The 15,209-nt window shown below is 46.2% G+C and overlaps 1 protein-coding gene across 2 annotated transcripts in view; it reads left to right on the top strand.

The window, feature by feature from the left end:
• The window catches only part of hivep1 (HIVEP zinc finger 1), a 147,423-nt gene that overhangs the window by 121,296 nt on the left and 10,918 nt on the right, over window positions 1-15,209 (top strand). The gene's annotated exons all lie outside the window — the stretch shown is intronic.

Raw genomic sequence — 15,209 nt, 5'->3', positions numbered from 1 at the left:
TAAGACAATACTGCAGTTTAGCTAATTGGTGTGTATCCTCTGGCTTCATGGATAGATAAAGCTGGGTATCATCTGCGTAACAATGAAAATTTAAGCAATACTGTCTAATAATACTGCCTAAGGGAAGCATGTATAAAGTGAATAAAATTGGTCCTAGCACAGAACCTTGTGGAACTCCATAATTAACTTTAGTCTGTGAAGAAGATTCCCCATTTACATGAACAAACTGTAATCTATTAGACAAATATGATTCAAACCACCGCAGCGCAGTGCCTTTAATACCTATGACATGCTCTAATCTCTGTAATAAAATTTTATGGTCAACAGTATCAAAAGCAGCACTGAGGTCCAACAGAACAAGCACAGAGATACGTCCACTGTCCGAAGCCATAAGAAGATCATTTGTAACCTTCATTAATGTTGTTTCTGTACTATGATGAATTCTAAAACCTGACTGAAACTCTTCAAATAGACCATTCCTCTGCAGGTGATCAGTTAGCTGTTTTACAACTACCCTCTCAAGAATCTTTGAGAGAAAAGGAAGGTTGGAAATTGGCCTATAATTAGCTAAGATAGCTGGGTCAAGTGATGGCTTTTTAAGTAATGGTTTAATTACTGCCACCTTAAAGGCCTGTGGTACATAACCAACTAACAAAGATAGATTGATCATATTTAAGATTGAAGCATTAAATAATGGTAGGACTTCCTTGAGCAGCCTGGCAGGAATGGGGTCCAATAAACATGCCGATGGTTTGGACGAAGCAACCAATGAAAATAACTCAGACAGAACAACCGGAGAGAAAGAGTCTAACCAAATACCGGCATCACTGAAAGCAGCCAAAGATAACGATACATCTTTGGGATGGTTATGAGTAATTTTTTCTCTAATAGTCAAAATTTTGTTAGCAAAGAAAGTCATGAAGTCATTACTAGTTAAAGTTAATGGAATACTCAGCTCAATAGAGCTCTGACTCTTTGTCAGCCTAGCTACAGTGCTGAAAAGAAACCTGAGGTTATTCTTATTTTCTTCAATTAGTGATGAGTAGAAAGATGTCCTAGCTTTACGGAGGGCTTTTTTATAGAGCAACAAACTCTTTTTCCAGGCTAAGTGAAGATCTTCTAAATTAGTGAGGCGCCATTTCCTCTCCAACTTACGGGTTATCTGCTTTAAGCTACGAGTTTGTGAGTTATACCACGGAGTCAGACACTTCTGATTTAAAGCTCTCTTTTTCAGAGGAGCTACAGCATCCAAAGTTGTCTTCAAAGAGGATGTAAAACTATTGACGAGATACTCTAACTCCCTTACAGAGTTTAGGTAGCTACTCTGCTCTGTGTTGGTATATGACATTAGAGAACATAACGAAGGAATCATATCCTTAAACCTAGTTACAGCGCTTTCTGAAAGACTTCTAGTGTAATGAAACTTATTCCCCACTGCAGGGTAGTCCATCAGGGTAAATGTAAATGTTATTAAAAAATGATCAGACAGAAGGGAGTTTTCAGGGAATACTGTTAAGTCTTCTATTTCCATACCATAAGTCAGAACAAGATCTAAGATATGATTAAAGTGGTGGGTGGACTCATTTACTTTTTGAGCAAAGCCGATAGTCTAATAATAGATTAAATGCAGTGTTGAGGCTGTCATTCTCAGCATCTGTGTGGATATTAAAATCGCCCACTATAATTATCTTATCTGAGCTAAGCACTAAGTCAGACAAAAGGTCAGAAAATTCACAGAGAAACTCACAGTAACGACCAGGTGGACGATAGATAATAACAAATAAAACTGGTTTTTGGGACTTCCAATTTGGATGGACAAGACTAAGAGACAAGCTTTCAAATGAATTAAAGCTCTGTCTAGGTTTTTGATTAATTAATAAGCTGGAATGGAAGATTGCTGCTAATCCTCCGCCACGGCCCGTGCTACGAGCATTCTGACAGTTAGTGTGACTCGGGGGTGTTGACTCATTTAAACTAACATATTCATCCTGCTGTAACCAGGTTTCTGTTAGGCAGAATAAATCAATACGTTGATCAATTATTATATCATTTACCAACAGGGACTTAGAAGAGAGAGACCTAATGTTTAATAGACCACATTTAACTGTTTTAGTCTGAGGTGCAATTGAAGGTACTATATTATTTTTTCTTTTTGAATTTTTATGCTTAAATAGATTTTTGCTGGTTATTGGTGGTCTGGGAGCAGGCACCGTCTCTACGGGGATGGGGCAACGAGGGGATGGCAGGGGGAGAGAAGCTGCAGAGAGGTGTATAAGACCACAGCTCTGCCTCCTGGTCCCAACGCTGGACAGTCACAGTTTGGAGGATCCAAGAAAATTGGCCAGATTTCTAGAAATGAGAGCTGCTCCATCTAAAGTGGGATGGATGCCGTCTCTCCTAACAAGACCAGGTTTTCCCCAGAAGCTTTGCCAATTATCAATGAAGCCCACCTCATTTTTTGGACACCACTCAGACAGACAGCAATTCAAGGAGAACATGCGGCTAAACATGTCACTCCCGGTCTGATTGGGGAGGGGCCCAGAGAAAACAACAGAGTCCGACATTGTTTTTGCAAAGTTACACACCGATTTAATGTTAATTTTAGTGACCTCCGATTGGCGTAACCGAGTGTCATTACTGCCGACGTGAATTACAATCTTACCAAATTTACGCTTAGCCTTAGCCAGCAATTTCAAATGTCCTTCGATGTCGCCTGCTCTGGCCCCCGGAAGACAACTGACTATGGTTGCTGGTGTCGCTAACTTCACATTTCTCAAAACAGAGTCGCCAATAACCAGAGTTTGATCCTCGGCGAGTGTATCATCGAGTGGGGAAAAACGGTTAGAGATGTGAACGGGTTGACGGTGTACACAGGGCTTCTGTTTAGGGCTACGCTTCCTCCTCACAGTCACCCAGTCAGCCTGCTTTCCCGACTGCCCGGGATCGGCCAGAGGGGAACTTTTTATGCAGTGTTTCAGTTAAGATCTGTATATTTTTTAAATTAATTTGAATTTGAAACAATTTGCAATAAAAATGTTAGAGTTCAAAATTATTTGAGTGCTTTAAAAATGACAAATTAAGGATTACTGATTTGTGAAACCCAGGTGTGTGTGTCTAATGTGTGTGTCGAATAATAATAACACACACACACACACATATATGTGTGTGTGTAAATCTGAAAAGTAGTTGTACAAAATCAGTGTTTGACATTATTCTGAATGTGCTGATGTGCTTCAGCAGTGGGTATTGAGGTGGACATTAAAGCTATACCTGATAATGAAACACATCCTGACAACAGTGGGCCTTCATTTAGTTATTTATTTTTAAACCACACATCTTATTTGCTGGACATGTGAGCTTTAATTGCTTTGATAGCTTTATCTGGTATAAATGAGGCTAAGTGACTATGCTAAGTAGAGAAGACATAGATAACTGCCTCAGTTCCTCTTAAAGTACAGCAGGAACTGATGTCTGTGCCGCATGTCGAAGATTAATTCTGTTTACAACCCGCTTAAAACAAGAAGAGTAATTCCTGCAGAGGCTCATCAGTGCTTGTGCTTATCCCCGGATCCTGTATCGTGAAGCAGATGAGTGTCTCCATCTCACCCTGGATGGGACTCCAGTCCTGCACAGGTTACTTATCAGCCAAGGCTGGTACCCAGATCCAGAAAGGGGGAAAGAAATCTGCATCATCCCCTGACCTAAAAGCCCTATTTATCTTTCACTGTATAGTGCCTTAAATATTTAGCGGCGGCCTGTTGCACTTAAAGCATAACAGTCATCAACAGTTGATGGACTGCTGAACTCCTCCAGTCAAGGATGGCAGCGTTTACAGCTGGGAGGACTGGAATAATGCAGATGAACTGTCTTGTCCAAGGAGACAGACTGATTTCATGACCAGGAGTCGAACCCAGGTCCGTGCATTTGTAATCCAATCTTTATCCGACTAAGCTACCTGCTCAGTTAAAATGAAAAACATAAGGTATTTATTAGAAGGCACAACCCCCCACCCCAAGCAAGTACACAGATGACACTGCTAAGAAAAAACTCCCTCTGGTTATATTGAGGAAGAAACCTCAAGCAGAACAGACTCAGAGGGGTGACCCACTGCGTAGGGTATTCTAAAAGTTACAAGGTTCTTAAAAAATTTTACCAAATTTTTATACCCCTGTCACACATAGCCGGAATCACACAGAGTGGCATCGGAATTATGAATCAGTGCACATCCGAAAAGTGTCGGATTTCAGTTCCAAAGCGTTCTGACAGCCATCTGCAGAAGTTGGCATAGTTGGTCAAAATATGTGTGAAGCACATATTCAAAACAAAATTCAAATTCAAAAATATAAGACTTGTTCTTCCCTCTGCTCCTTTTCATTCAGTTCAATATATTCATTTCTGCTTTTCTGTTTTTCTTTTAAATGAATGAAATAAATATTGAAATATTGAAAATACTCTCTGGGCGCGGTTGAGATGGGACACCCATCCGACAGCGATCCATGTGCAATCTGAGGACCATCTAACTGAAATTTACATATCCCCATGGCAGCAAAACGGAATCCAAAACGATTTGAGCACATACAAGGGAAACTCGAGATGGATCTGGCACCGCAAAACCTGCCAGTATGACCTGCACGTGCCACGTATAGTAATCCCCCTCCCCCCGGAGCACAAAGGAACTGTTGATATGTATGTGGCACGCTTCATCACCATAATAATTATGAATTATTATCATGTACAGTGAATTTGAACAGCAGCTTTATGCATACACACACACGGCTGAGTGATATTTGCACACACACATGACGCACAGTGCTACGTCTCGTGTTTGCCAACCAGACATTTGGAGATTGGGCAGTCTGCAGTGCCTTTTATGGCCGTCTGACAGCAGTCTGTGTCATCTACATACGCTCTGGATGCGATATGACAGGTGTGGACGAGGCAGTCTGTCTGCACTCCGACATTGCTGGCCACGCCTTTTTTCCTCCCGACTGCGTCAGATTATGGCAATATTTGCTGTGTCGGGCATGGTTCCGGCAAATTCTTGCTATGTGTGACGGGGGCTTACAAACAGAAAAACTAGAAACAGAAAAAGACATAAGAGCAACAAAAACGAGAGTCCATTATTGAGATATAAGACATTATCCATCCGCTTACTAAATTTCATCAACATCCTCACAACCTTTTGAGCTAAATGTTGCTAAGTAACAAACATTCATCTGGATCTCGGTTCCAGAATACAGTCAGGATCGCCTCCAAAATTGAATCACTTATTCTCTGGAATATTATCTATATGCTCACTATGTTTCATTGAAATCTTTTCATTACTTTTTGAGTTATCCTGCTAACAGACAAACGCAAGTGAAAATGTTACATCCTTGGCAGTGGTAATAACTGAAACAGTTAAAGTCATTGTTTAGGATTATAAATCAAACCATTTAATTTGAAAATTGCTCCCCAAACCCCTACATTTTGTAAGTGTACAGTAGTTCATAGAATAAGCTGTGGCAGGAGAAAAGTTTGGCTTTCCTGGTTGATGAAGCACGCTGAGTGGATAAGTGTTATTTCGTATTGCAGAAATGTTTGTTTACTCGACACTTTATGATGGAAATGTTGCAGTAAAGTAACTGGAGTTTAGAATGGGTCAGGAAGGAAGGGAGAAGAACTTAACCACAATTTTTTCTTTCGGTAGTTTAGACAGACGTCCGTGTGTTTTCAGGAATGTTTTTTAAAATAGATTATTTCTGAAAAGTCACATGGTTACTGAGGGAATGTGGTATTGCTTTTACGCTATTTTAAAGTCATCTTTGATTGCACGTCTGTTGGAGGATGGATTATCTTAAATGTATGACAAGGCGTTCTACAATCTAATTATGCCAGCAGCCCAAAGGAACCCTGACCTCATCTTGGGAAATACCTATACAAGCCAGGAAACTGTGACAGCCGTGCAAAACTTATGCAACATGTTCTTTAAGCCAAACACTGAAATCACTACTGCAGGGAAAATACAACCGGCTATGATCCATATTTTGTAAGACTTTTTTTTGTTTGTTTTTTGTGGCGTACAGTAAAAACCTGGTTTGGAATTTTCAGTACCGTCTGAGCATTTGTGCAAAAAGCATTTGTTACATAAATAAACTGTTTCCGTTATAATAATTACTAAGTGTTCTGCACGCTCGCCAACGTTAAGTGGCAGCTAAAGTGGCGTTGTGCTGCTGACTAACAAAGGTGAGAAAGTACTTTTATGTGATTTTATTTTAATCTGGCATTTATTCAGTTTCGTTCTTTAAACTCTGGAAAAAGTCACATTTTCACAACTGATAAGTAACCTAGAAGTAAAGTGATTATGAGATGACAAATTTCAGTAATAAAAACAGTCCTGTGTTTTTGTGGATACAAAAATGAAATATAATTTGGAGTCTGTTTAGTGCCAAAATGTGCAGCCCAAATGCTTTATGTTCATTTTCACATTCTACAAAAAAAAAAAAAAACCCTCTAACAATTACAATGTTTGATAATGATCTTATAACAAATAACACTAAATGTTTGAGAAATAAAGTCACAGTGTTTTCCTTCCTTAACAAGAGGAAAATATGATTCCAGAGTTTCCAGATGCTAAACTCTGGAAGCAAATTAAGGAATGGGAATTCAATTTAACGTTGCAGAGGTTTAAATGACAGTTATATAATCGAAGAACTGAGGAGCTGAAAAATAAAATCAATCTTTGTTTGGTCCTTACTTCATTGTAATTATGCACTAAATCAGAACCAGCAGCACACATTTAGCTGAGGGGACTGGTTGTCTCTCTTTCTTTTTATTTTCCACCACCTAAGCAGATTGCTGCTAATTTGGAAACAGGCATTCTTTCTAAATCCTGCTCTCCTAAAAGGAAAAAAATTAAGATGATTATGCAATGGAAACACATGCTATAGTTATGTAATTTTTATTTGGAATCTATCAAATGTTGGTCAACTCCCTGAGAATAGGGACATTGGGCCTCATGCAAGACAGTTTTTATATATTCCTCAGTATGATAAGATCAGACTCAAAAAACACTTTTAAAGAACAAAACAGATGTAGAAAACTGTCTAAATTACATGTAAACATGCTGAATGTCATTTTGCATGTACATCAGCTTGAGTTAGTGAGAAATTAGCATAAATAACATCCCAGAAGTACCATGCAAGGCTACATGCCCCGCCCACATAAATCAGGATACTGGGATGGGTGACGCTGAAGGAGAACATCTGTAATCAAAGACTGCAGTTCTGCTCTCTGCGAAATGCAAAACAAGTCTGCAATTAAGTGTAAAAAAAATGGAATTAAGGAACCTGCTGAAGCCAGCAAATGAGAGGAAAAAATAACACAATCTGTCCTTGTCGCATCATCCGAGGGTTTGACTCTGTCACTGAAATAAGGAAGTTGTTGTGAAAGTGACGTGACACGGACCCACAACAGGGGGGCGTTAATGAACGGACAATGGATAAGCCAAAAAGTAACAATTTAATGTTGTGAATCGCACAACAACGTACAGACAATAACAATATGGTGGACTGTCAATCATACACCAGGTGACGTGTGGGCAGGCTCGACGATAGAAGACGCCTGGAGAGAGAAGAGCTGGATCCCCACACAGCTTCCACCACCAACGGAGCTGAAGAACACCGGAGCCGCCAAGCCCTGCGCCCCAGGTGGCCGCTGTCTTCAGCAGTCAGACCCGGTACTGCTGGCAGAAAACAGAGACAGTCCAGATGAGTGTGAGTTCGCACACTCAGTAATCCCACAGTCTGTCTTAAGTAAAGGAGGGAAAACCTCCACCTCCAATCACACACACTCGTGCAGCTCCTGGTCAACCACTTATCTGAGTTGGGGTGTGAGGCGAAGCTGTCGCTGTCACACCAAACGCCAATCCTCCAGATAAGGAAACACTCCAGGAAAACGGCTGCAAATAGAAGTTCAGGTTAAACACACACAGTGTCTGTCAGCAGAGAAAATTACCTGAATGGTAGTTGATTTCTCGGCGAGGAGGTGGAGTTGCAGTCCGGTCTTTGTAGTGGTGATGATGGGTGACAGCTTGTGTTGATTGATGACAGCTGTCACCTCCAGCAAAGCCGACGCCCTCTCGTGCTTGGAGCCCGCACTCCAAGCAGGGCGCCATCTTGTGGTGGTGGGCCAGCAGTACCTCCTCTTCAGCGGCCCACACAACAGGACCCCCCCCTCAACGGGCGCCTCCTGACGCCCGACCAGGCTTGTCCGGGTGCCGCTGGTAGAAGTCGGCCAGGAGGGCCGAGTCCAGGATGAAGCTCCTCTTCACCCAGGAGCGTTCTTCGGGTCCATACCCCTCCCAGTCCACCAAATACTGGAACCCCCGGCCCTTCCGACGGACGTCCAGGAGCCGGCGCACGGTACAAGCCGGCTCCCCGTCGATGATCCGGGCAGGAGGTGGCGCCGGTCTGGGGGTACAGAGGGGTGACACGTGGTGAGGTTTGATGTGGGACACATGGAAAACCGGGTGGATCCGCAGTGAAGCTGGCAGCTTCAGCTTCACTGCGGCTGGACTGAGGACCTTGAGGATGGGGAAAGGTCCGATGTATCTGTCCTTCAACTTGTGGGATTCCACTTGCAGGGGAATGTCCTTTGTGGAAAGCCAAACCTCCTGCCCAGGCTGGTACGCAGGGGCCGGGGCACGGCAACGGTCTGCATGGTTCTTGGCCCTCGTCCGGGCTTTGAGCAGGGCAGAGCGGGCAGTACGCCACACCCGACGGCACCTTCTCAGATGGGCCTGGACCGAGGGCACCCCGACCTCTCCCTCCACTAGCGGGAACAATGGGGGACTTCAAATGGGGAGAGGCCGGTGGCAGACGAGACTTGGCTGTTATGAGCGTACTCGATCCAGGCCAGATGGTCACTCCAGGCCGTCGGGTGCGCGGAGGTCACGCAACGGAGGGCCTGCTCCAGTTCCTGGTTTGTCCGCTCTGCCTGCCCGTTCGTCTGGGGGTGGTACCCAAACGAGAGACTGATGGTGGCCCCCAGTTCCCTACAGAAACTCCGCCAGACCTGGGAGGAGAACTGAGGACCACGATCTGAGACAATGTCTGATGGAATCCCATGCAGACGCACGACGTGGTGGACCAGGAGGTCTGCAGTCTCCTGGGCCGTCAGGAGCTTCGGGAGGGCCACGAAGTGGGCCGCCTTGGAGAACCGGTCCACTATCGTTAGGATGGTGGTGTTTCCCTGGGACGGCGGGAGGCCCGTGACAAAGTCCAGGCCGATATGAGATCAGGGGCGACGAGGCACTGGCAGAGGCTGGAGGAAGCCTTGGGCCTTGTGGTGGTCAGCTTTGCCCCTGGCGCAGGTGGTGCAGGCCTGGACATACTCCCGGACGTCGGCTTCCATAGACGCCCACCAGAAGCGCTGCCGGACCACTGCCACGGTTCTTCGCACCCCTGGGTGACAGGAGAGCTTGGAACCGTGACAGAAGTCAAGGACCACAGCCCTGGCCTCTGGTGGGACGTACAGTTTGTTCTTCGGACCGGTCCCCGGGTCCGGACTCCGTGTCAGGGCCTCCCGGACGGTCTTCTCCACGTCCCAGGTAAGGGCGGCCACGACAGTGGACTCGGGGATGATGGTTTCAGGGGGGTCTGACAGCTCGGTCTTGACCTCCTCTTCGTGCACCCGGGACAGGGCGTCAGATCGTTGGTTCTTTGTCCCGGGGTGGTAGGTGATCCGGAAGTCAAAACGCCCGAAGAACAGCAACCAGCGGGCTTGCCTGGGGTTCAGACGCTTCGTGGTCCGGATGTACTCCAGGTTCCGATGGTCCGTGAAAACTGTAAATGGTACCGATGCTCCCTCCAACAGGTGTCTCCACTCTTCAAGAGCCTCCTTCACCGCAAGAAGTTCCCGATTGCCGACGTCATAGTTCCGTTCAGCTGGGGTCAACCTGCGGGAAAAGTAGGCACATGGATGGAGAACCTTGTCGGACTCCCCGCTCTGGGATAGCACGGCTCCTATCCCTGAGTCAGAGGCATCCACTTCAACAACAAACTGGCGCTTGGGATCGGGCTGGACCAGAACCGGTGCAGTCGAGAACCGGCGTTTCAACTCCCTAAACGCGGCTTCGCACCGATCCGACCAGGTGAAGGGGACTTTTGTGGAGGTCAGGGCTGTCAGGGGGCTAACTACCTGACTGTAGCCCTTGATGAACCTCTGGTAGAAATTTGCAAAACCGAGGAACTGTTGTAGTCCTACGGTTCGTTGGTTGGGGCCAATCTCTCACCGCCGCAACCTTGGCCGGATCAGGGGCGACGGAGTTGGAGGAGATGATGAACCCCAAGAAGGACAAAGAAGTGCGGTGGAACTCACACTTCTCGCCCTTCACAAACAGCCGGTTCTCCAACAACCGCTGTAGGACCTGACTTACATGCTTAACATGGGTCTCAGGATCCGGAGAAAAGATGAGAATATCGTCTAGATATACGAAGACAAACCGATGCAGGAAGTCCCGCAAGACGTCATTAACCAATGCTTGGAACGTCGCAGGCGCATTGGTGAGGCCGAACGGCATGACCAGGTACTCAAAGTGACCTAACGGGGTGTTAAATGCCGTCTTCCACTCATCTCCCTCCCGGATCCGAACCAGGTGATAAGCATTCCTAAGATCCAATTTCGTGAAAATTTGGGCTCCATGCAGGGGCGTGAACACTGAATCCAACAGAGGTAACGGGTATCGGTTGCGAACCGTGATCTCGTTCAGCCCTCTGTAATCAATGCATGGACGGAGTCCGCCATCCTTCTTGCCCACAAAAAAGAAACCAGCACCCATCGGGGAGGTGGAGTTCCGGATCAACCCGGCAACTAACGAGTCCCGGATGTAGGTCTCCATTGATTCGCGTTCCGGACGTGAGAGGTTGTACAGCCTGCTGGACGGGTACTCAGCGCCCGGTATCAAATCAATGGCACAATCGTACGGACGGTGTGGGGGCAGCGTGAGTGCCAGATCCTTGCTGAAGACGTCAGCAAGGTCGTGGTACTCGGCTGGCACCGCCGCCAGATTGGGGGGGACTAAAACCTCCTCCTTAGCTGTCACACCGGGTGGAACCGAGGATCCTAAACACTCCCGGTGGCAGGTTTCGCTCCACTGAACCACAACCCCAGACGGCCAATCAATCCGGGGATTGTGTTTTAACACCCATGGAAAACCCAAAATCACTCGGGAGGTAGAAGGTGTTACATAAAACACAATCTCCTCCCTGTGATTCCCAGACACCACCAATGTCACTGGCTGAGTCTGGTGTGTGATTAGTGGAAGAAGGGTGCCATCTAGTGCCCGCACCGACAATGGTGACGGTAAGGCCACTAGAGGGAGCCCAACCTCCTTTGCCCATCTGCTATCCAGCAGATTCCCCTCCGACCCCGTGTCCACCAGTGCTGGGGCGTGAAGGGTTAAATCCCCACTCAGGATCGTGACTGGGATTCGTGCAGATTTACGGGGTTTCCCCGCGTGGGTATTGTGACCCACCCTTAGCCCAGTCTCTAAGGACGAGTGCTGCTGTTTTGATCGTTTGGGGCATTCTCTCTGTGTGTGCTCAGTAGAGCTAAATCCCGCGGCTCGTCCTTTGCCACCAGGTGCTCCTTAAGGACCAGAGACAGTCCGTTTATAAAGGCGGCGCGGAGCGCAACAGCATTCCAGCCGGCTCGCGCTGCCGTGATGCGGAAGTCGACTGCATACTTCGCTGCGTTTCGACGCCCCTGTCTTATCGACAGCAGCACACTTGAAGTGGTCTTGCCTTTATGAGGGTGGTCGAACACCTGTCGGAACTCCCTCACAAACTCAGTATAAACCGTTAGGAGCCGTGAATTCTGCTCCCAAAGCGCCGTAGCCCAGGCGCGTGCCTCTCCTCGAAGCAAATTTATAATGTAAGCCACCCGGCTAGCGTCTGACGCGTACATGACGGGACACTGTGAAAAGACGAGCGAGCACTGCATCAAGAAGTCCGCGCACGTCTCCACACAGCCTCCGTACGGCTCCGGAGGGCTTATGTATGCTTCAGGGGAAGGTGGGGGGGGTCATTGAACGACCAGCGGAATGTCTGTCTCTGGCACACTGTCAGCAGGAGGAGGTGCTGCAGCAGCGCCCTGAGCACGCGCTTCCACCTGGGCGGTGAGAGCCTCTATCCTGCGATTGAGAACACTGCTCTGCTCGGTAACTAAGTCCAACCGAGCGGCAAAGGCGGTTAAGATGTGCTGCAGCTCACCCAACACGCCTCCTGCCTGTGCACCTCGCTCTCCCATTGGCTGTTCAAGCGATGGTTGACGCCCCTCGGGATCCATGACACTGGCCGAGAAATCCTGTTGTGAAAGTGACGTGACACGGACCCACAACAGGGGGGCATTAATGAACGGACAATGGATAAGCCAAAAAGTAACAATTTAATGTTGTGAATCGCACAACAACGTACAGACAATAACAATATGGTGGACTGTCAATCATACACCAGGTGACGTGTGGGCAGGCTCGACGATAGAAGACGCCTGGAGAGAGAAGAGCTGGATCCCCACACAGCTTCCACCACCAACGGAGCTGAAGAACACCGGAGCCGCCAAGCCCTGCGCCCCAGGTGGCCGCTGTCTTCAGCAGTCAGACCCGGTACTGCTGGCAGAAAACAGAGACAGTCCAGATGAGTGTGAGTTCGCACACTCAGTAATCCCACAGTCTGTCTTAAGTAAAGGAGGGAAAACCTCCACCTCCAATCACACACACTCGTGCAGCTCCTGGTCAACCACTTATCTGAGTTGGGGTGTGAGGCGAAGCTGTCGCTGTCACACCAAACGCCAATCCTCCAGATAAGGAAACACTCCAGGAAAACGGCTGTAAATAGAAGTTCAGGTTAAACACACACAGTGTCTGTCAGCAGAGAAAATTACCTGAATGGTAGTTGATTTCTCGGCGAGGAGGTGGAGTTGCAGTCCGGTCTTTGTAGTGGTGATGATGGGTGACAGCTTGTGTTGATTGATGACAGCTGTCACCTCCAGCAAAGCCGACGCCCTCTCGTGCTTGGAGCCCGCACTCCAAGCAGGGCGCCATCTTGTGGTGGTGGGCCAGCAGTACCTCCTCTTCAGCGGCCCACACAACAGAAGTAATGGTTTGACATGAAAACACATGCATAAAATACACTAAATACTAAATGATACTAACACTTAATACTAATCCATGGTTTGGTGGGCACCCATTTGGAACTTTTCTCCTCCACGCAGGATGTATTGAACTGTGGTTCTTAAACCCCTCTGCACCTCCAACGCCCAACCTCCCTTTGCCATGGCAGTGAGTGTGTGCATGCACGGAGCGGTCTTTGCATATTTCCCTGCTGTAGGAGTAATAAACAAAATCAATAAATTATATTGTTAGGCGATATGAATAAATCAAATCAAATCAGCTTTATTTATATAGAGCCAAATCACAACAAACAGTTGCCCCAAGGCACTTTATATTGTAAGGCAAAAGCCATACAAAAATGTATGGTTTTTAATGTATGGCAATAATGAATAAGTTTGGAATTATGTTACAATTTGTACAATCAACAAGGATAACATCAACATTACCATGACGTGTAATTTATGTAGGATTTTAAAGCTGAAACTGCTTCAAAGTAATGAAATACACTGCATCCGGAAAGTATTCAGTGCTTCTCTTTTTTCACATTTTATGTTACAGCCCTTTTCCAAAATGGCTGAAATTCATTTTCCCCTCAAAATTGTGCACACAATGCCCCATAATGACGATGTGAATAAAGTTGTTTTTGTTGTTGTTGTTGTTGTTTTGTTTTTTTAGATTTTTGCAACCATATTAAAAATAAACAAACTAAAAAAAATCACATACATAAATATTCACATTTGCCATGAAGGTCAAAATTGAGCTCAGGTGCCTCTTGTTTCCACTGATCATCCTTGAGATGTTTCTACAGCTTACTTGGGGTCCACTTGGGATAACTTCAGTTGATTGTACATGAATTGGAAAGGCACACACCTGTCTACATATAAGGTCCCACAGTTGACAGTGGATGTCAGAGCACAAACCAAGCATGAAGTCAAAGGAATTGTCTGTAGGTCTCTAAGACAAGACTGTCTCGAGGCACAAATCTGGAGAAGGGTACAGAAACGTTTCTGCTGTTTTGAAGTTCCCAGTAAGCACAGTGGCCTCCATTGTCCGTAAATGGAAGAAGTTCAGATCCACCAGGACTCCTCCTAGAGCTGGCAGCGCGTCTAAACTGAGCGATCGGGGGAGAAGAGCCTTCATCAGGGAGGTGACCAAGAACCTGATGGTCACTCAGTCAGAGCTCCAGCATTCCTCTGTGGAGACAGGAGAACCTTCCAGAAGGATAACCATCTCTGCAGCAATCCACCAATCAGGGCTGTATAATAGAGTGGTCAGACGGAGGCCACTCCTTAGTAAAAGGCACATGGCAGCCCACGTCGTGTTTGCCAAAAGGCACCTGAAGGACTCTCAGACCATGAGAAAAAAAATTCGCTGGTCTGATGAGACAAAGATTGAACTCTTTGGGGTGAATGCCAGGCGTCATGTTTGGAGGAAACCAGGCACCATCCTTACAGTGAAGCATGGTGGTGGCAGCATCAAGCTGTGGCGATGTTTTTCAGCAGCAGGAACTGAGAGACTAGTCAGGATTGAGAGAAAGATGAATGCAGCAATATACAGAGACATCCTGGATAAAAACCTGCTCCAGAGCGCTCTTGACCTCAGACTGGGGCAACAGTTCATCTTTCAGCAGGATAATGGCCCTAAACACACAGCCAAGATATCAAAGGAGTGGCTTCAGGACAACTCTGTGAATGTCCTTGAGTTGCCCAGCCAGACCTGAATCTGACTGAACATCTCTGGAGAGATCTGAAAATGGCTGTGCACCGACACTCTACATCCAACTTGATGGAGCTTGAGAGGTGCTGCAAAGAGAAATGGACAAAACTGCCCAAAGATAGGTGCACCAAGCTTGTGGCATCATATTCATTAGAGGTTTTTAAGTCTCGCTTAAAAATGCATCTTTTCTCTAAGGCATTTAAAAATTGTTCATGTTCTAGTCAGTGTTAGTCACTTTTTACTTATTTTTGTTTTATCTGTGTTGTATTTTATTAATGTCTTATTTGGAAAGCACTTTGTTAACTTTGTTTTTTTTAAGTGCTCTATAAATAAAGTTGGATTG

The sequence above is a fragment of the Thalassophryne amazonica genome, chromosome 20 (assembly GCF_902500255.1).
Source record: "Thalassophryne amazonica chromosome 20, fThaAma1.1, whole genome shotgun sequence".
Classification (NCBI taxonomy): domain Eukaryota; kingdom Metazoa; phylum Chordata; class Actinopteri; order Batrachoidiformes; family Batrachoididae; genus Thalassophryne; species Thalassophryne amazonica.
Note: the sequence above shows the minus strand (reverse complement) of the source record. Positions and strands in the feature narration are given on the sequence as shown.